This window comes from Erythrolamprus reginae, chromosome 4 (assembly GCF_031021105.1).
Source record: "Erythrolamprus reginae isolate rEryReg1 chromosome 4, rEryReg1.hap1, whole genome shotgun sequence".
Classification (NCBI taxonomy): Eukaryota; Metazoa; Chordata; class Lepidosauria; order Squamata; family Dipsadidae; genus Erythrolamprus; species Erythrolamprus reginae.
In genome coordinates, this window is record NC_091953.1 from 31,169,163 (window position 1) to 31,175,162 (window position 6,000).

The window sequence follows — 6,000 nt, forward strand, 5'->3', positions numbered from 1 at the left end:
ATCAAGACATTAAGTTTCATTTGACTTCAATAATACTACTAAAATGTCTTCAAAATATTAATTAAACAGGCATATATAGAATAGTGAGAGAACAAACCTTTCATATTTAAAGTTTTTTTCCAGGAGTATTTGTCAAAAACTTCTAAAAATATTAATTATATTTGTAATCTTCCTAATAACATTTTCCCTTAAATTTCATTACTTCTCTCTCTCCCCTTTAAAACAAGCTCCTATGAACCCAAATTAAAAAGAACTCTGCAAATGAAAGCAAAAAAGCAAAACAAAACCCAAAAACAATGCAACTCATATGCATTTATAAGAATGTCAAGCAAATAATAATAATAATAATAATAATAATAATAATAATAATAATAATAGTAATAATAATAATAATAATAATAATAATAATAATAATAATAATTTTTTAAAAAAAACAATATAACCAGCTTTTTACCATTAAGAACTAGGGAAGGATCTTGCAGAACTGCATATTCCAGCATATTTATTTGGCATTTCTACAAAAGTCTATATGAGCTGTATATACATAGGGTCCTGACAGTAGAAGTAATCAATGAATAAAGGTCAGAATTAGAATCAGGAGAACATCTTGCCTTGAACACATATTGATTTTTTTTTTTCTATATTTAACTTCAGATTCCATATGAATTCATGGAAGGGGGAACCAGTATATCTCTTAGAAGATTTTTAAAACTCTGCGATAGATTTGAATGTGAAATGTAGCAAACTTCAAACTAGAGTTCACTGCACTTGGATTAGCAGTAATAAATGCATTTCATTAATATGTCAAAAATTCAGACAAAGCAGTTGAAAATGGGAGGTATGTTAAACTCTCTCTGTGTCTGCTGTCTGTCTGTCTGTTTAGTTTTCTAGCTATCTAGCTATCTATGTAATCTATTTTCATAAAATGAAATTGGTTTGTCATTGCCTTCATTTCCCCACCTTCTAATATCTAGCCCTATGTTTTCTGAAGGTCTTCCATCCAAAAATTCATTAGTTCCAAAGCCTGCTAAGATTCCTGGCCCAGGAAAGGTGTTTATTATTAAAAAGTGTTTATTATTAAAAGTTGAATACAAAAGTTGTGAATTTAGTGGAAAATATGTAATAATAATAATAATAATAATAATAATAATAATAATAATAATTTATTAGATTTGTATGCCGCCCCTCTCCGAAGACTCGGGGCGGCTCACAACAAACGATAAAACAATATATATAGGCACAAATCTAATATTAAGAAAAAACTAATAATATATATAATAATATATATTTATAATTCACAATTCAAAGTGTTGGTTATGACCTATAAAGCCCTTCATGGCACCGGACCAGAATATCTCCGGGACCGCCTTCTGCCGCACGAATCCCAGCGACCAGTTAGGTCCCACAGAGTTGGCCTTCTCCGGGTCCCGTCAACTAAACAATGTCGTTTGGCGGGACCCAGGGGAAGAGCCTTCTCTGTGGCGGCCCCAACCCTTTGGAATCAACTCCCCCCAGATATCAGAGTTGCCCCCACCCTCCTAGCCTTTCGTAAGCTCCTTAAAACCCACCTCTGTCGTCAGGCATGGGGGAATTGACATGTTCCTTCCCCCTAGGCTTATAAAATTTATGCATGGTATGCTAGTGTGTATGACTGGTTTTTAACTTGTGGTGTTATTAAAATTAATTTAATATTGGATTTGTCTTGTATTGCTGTTGCTGTGAGCTGCCCCGAGTCTGCGGAGAGGGGCGGCATACAAATCTGATTAAACTGAAACTGAAACTGAAACAGTATATATATAATTATATATATTAATATATATAATATATAATATATTAATGGAATAATATATATTCCATTAATGGAATTGTTAATTATGGTGTGTAGATGGTTTCTGTTTACCCTCCTCCCAGTAATGCTCTGTTCTTGACAGAATAAAATAAGAGAAAATGTAAAACTAACCCAGAACAAATTGAAATTGATCTGTACATTCTTTAGCACTACCTTGATGTATTTTGTGATAGTCTGGAAGCTTATGTGTGGACTTCAGCTATTTGCTGCAGCTATTGGCTTAGGTTAGGATTTTTCTTTCCGTTTTTAAATTTTCCACCAACTTTCAGTTCTTACAAAAATACAAGAATAAAATTTTTAAACACACACATTTCCCTTGACAACAATTCTTTATAAATTTATTATTCTTGTATCTGAATCCATGTATTAGCACTTAGTTACAACCGAAATCTTTTCAGTGCACTTGAAATTACGTTACAAAATTCATTATATGAAAATAACACTTTCTGGTTCTTCTAAAGTTCAAAGTCATAAGTCATTTCTAAAGAGCAGATAAAACCTGGTTCAGCTTGTTAATTTTATTTATGATTTATATTGATTTTGTGAAACTTAAACTCACATCCATTTAAAATAAGTACCTTTGACTAGCCATAGGCCTTGCTGTGACAGTTCTTAAATATGAATCAATGGCCAATTCTCAGCTTAAGAGATATTTTGATACAAGATTGTGGACTCCAAAGTATCTGAATTTTGGGTTTAATTATGTGTGGGTGAGAGAGAAAGGGGGGAGGAAGAGGAGGAGGAAGGGAGGAGGAGGAGGAGAAATAATAATGAACTGAAGATAAGGTGAATTACTATTTTAACTATTCTTATATTTCCTGGTTTTAGTTTTAGTAATAAGAAAAATAGGTTTACATTTGTCTTGTTCTTTTCTTATGTTATAGGTTTGGGGAGAATTTTTTATTGTTAGAACAACTGATTATAGAACTTAGACTATACTTTTCATATGTTCTTCAGAATGGTAGGAAAGATGCTAAGTTTAGTTACTGCAGGCTCTAGAGAAGTATGCATGCATGCACGAAATCACACTCACATACACATGAGCACACAATACAAAGGTCCAGGATCCTTATTTGTTGTGAACTATGAATTGCTTATCTCTGCACTAGAATATTATATGCCCTTTAGGACATTTGCCAGCCAAGCAATTTCTTATAAGATAAATATTTGGCATAGGAATCCATCAAACATATTATTATTATTATTATTATTATTATTATTATTATTATTATTATTATTATTAATTAGATTTGTATGCCGCCTCTCTCCACAGACTCGGGGCGGCTCACAGCAATGATAAAAACAATATACAGTAACAAATCTAATATTAAAGTTTAAAATAACAATTTTACATTAAAAATCCTAAAAAAACCCCAATATATAAAATATATATAAAACCAATATATAAAAAAGCATACACGCAAACATATCATACATACAGCTACATAGGCAAGGGGGGGGATGTCTCAGAGGTGGGTTTTAAGAAGTTTACGAAAGGCAAGGAGGGTGGGGGTAGTCCTGATCCCTGGGAGGAGCTGGTTCCAGAGAGTCGGGGCCGCCACAGAGAAGGCTCTTCCTCTGTGTCCCGCCAGATGACATTGTTTAGTCGACAGGACCCGGAGAAGGCCAACTCTGTGGGACCTAACCAGCCGCTGGGATTCGTGCGGCAGATTCGTGCGGCATATTAATTCTTTATATGAAACAATAAGTTGCTGTTGTGTACATTTTTCTGTCCCACAGTATGTGGGCAGTAGGTGAAACAAACTTATACATAGATTACTGCCAAAACGCATCAAAAACAAGACCCACAACCCATCCCACAACATCTCCCAACAACAAAACAACATTCCATACACCACCAATCAGGTAAGCATGGCCCTTACTTCTTCAACTGAATCCAATACTAATCTCAAATGCAAACTAATCAATGCAAGAAGCATAGTTTTAAAAAAATCCCCAAAATCCTCCTGCTACTAAGCACTGACACTTTTGACATTATTTTTGTTGTACCCCAAACTATTGTCATTCATTTAGTAATGGTGAAAATAAGACCATTCAAAATTGTACTTACCTATACTTGCAAGGTACGAGTTAGTGATTTAGAAAAATAGCAAAACATAAAGCCTGATTTCAAAAAAAGAGGAACGTTTAGTCTTCTCTTTTCAAACTAAACATTGTCATTTCTTTCAATCTTCCTTTATAGGGTTCATTTCTATTCCCTGATCAATCTTGTTGCAAGAGTGGGTTCCTCCTGGATTGGACTGATCTCCTGAACAGGTAGTAGCCCACTGGTGATATCATGGATCCGATTCGGTTGGTACCAGTCTGCGGGTGCCGCCATCTTTTCTTTAAAAAAAAAATTGTGAATTTTTCCTTGTTTGGATGGCTTCTCCTCTTTCAATGCTGGCCCTCCCGCCAGCCCCTGGGTTAATACCGACCTTTATTTCTTCACCTGAAGTACAGCTGATCGGCTCCTCAGCTGTATTTTGGGCCGATTCCAGCTACGGAGCATGCATTGAAGCAAAATTGCATGAAGGGAAATGCATGCGCAAAACATTGTTAGTTCAAAGTGTTGGTTATGACCTATAAAGCCCTTCATGGCATTGGACCAGAATATCTCCGGGACCGCCTTCTGCCGCACGAATCCCAGTGGTTAGGTCCCACAGAGTTGGCCTTCTCCGGGTCCCATCGACTAAGCAATGTCATTTGGCGGGACCCAGGAGAAGAGCCTTCTCTGTGGTGGCCACGACCCTCTGGAACCAGCTCCCCCTAGATATCAGAGTTGCCTCCACCTTCCTTGCCTTTCAAAAGCGCCTTAAAACCCACCTCTGTCGTCAGGCATGGGGGAATTGAAATTTCCCTTCCCCCTAGGCTTATAGAATTTATACATGGTATGCTTGTATGTATGAGTGGTTCTTTAAATTGGGGTTTTTAGACTGTTTTAATATTAGATTTGTTTACATTGTCTTTTTATATTGTTGTTAGCCGCCCCAAGTCTTCGGAGGGGGTGGGCATACAAATCTAATAAATACAAATACAAATACAAATTGTGATGTAAACCGGTGGCGAAGGCAAGTAGAAGCTACCTCTGCCTTGTTGCTATCTCTGTTCCAGTTGAACTGAGTTGTTCTAAAATATGGTGACCATAGGATACTACTTGATGGTAGGTCTGAGCATAGTTGAACAAAATGGAATTACATTTATACATCTGATTTTTGGAGTTACATTAATACATCTGATTTTTTTTTAATTTCCAAGAACCTCCCTTGCCTTTGTCAAATATTGGCCTAGAATTTTCAGTTTATACCTCCAGCCTGTTATGACTGAATTTAATTTTTACCTTCAAAATGTTAATATTGCCTCGTCCTATGTATTCTATAACTTTGATAAGAATTTCTTCCATCTCCTCATTCAAATAATCAATAAAGATCTTGAAAAGTGAAGGACTGACATTTGAACCATTTAATACTCCAGCTGATGTCTTAATTTTGTTCTTTAGGAGCAGTTGATAATATTTTTTTAGTATTTTTTTAGCTAACTAGTTATCTATTTAACTGTCATGCTATCTAGCCCAAATTTAACCAGCCACTAATCAGAATGTAGGTTTCTGGGTATAAAATGCTTCATTAAAATCAAAATAAATGACATTTACAATACTTCCACAACCAATTAAGGAATATACATTTTAAATAAAATCCTCAATTAAAAATGATATAGGATTAGCCTGGCAAGACTTGACAAATCCTTCTAGTTTATAATTACAACACTGTTGTCAAAGTGTTTGCAGTTTAATTGCTTTATGATCAGCTCTATAAGTTTTTCAAATATTTGATGTTCCACCACTTTGCTTGATCTTGGATCCTTGTTTTCTTCTTTTTGAAAATAGGGATGCTATTTACCACCCTCCACTTTTTGGACACTTGTCTATGAATTCTTTAAAAATAGCATAAAAATAGTTACTGTGTGTGCAGATTATCAGCAAATGCTTGAGATGCAATTTGTCTAACCCTGGAAATGTGCACGTTTCCAAAGTAAATTTATATTCTCTGGCCAAATTTTCTTTTCAATATTTCAGTCTTTTCTGTTCCATATGACCCTTTTCAGGTGTGGGCTACTGCCTGGACAGAGGGGGACGCAGTGGGGTAGTGAAA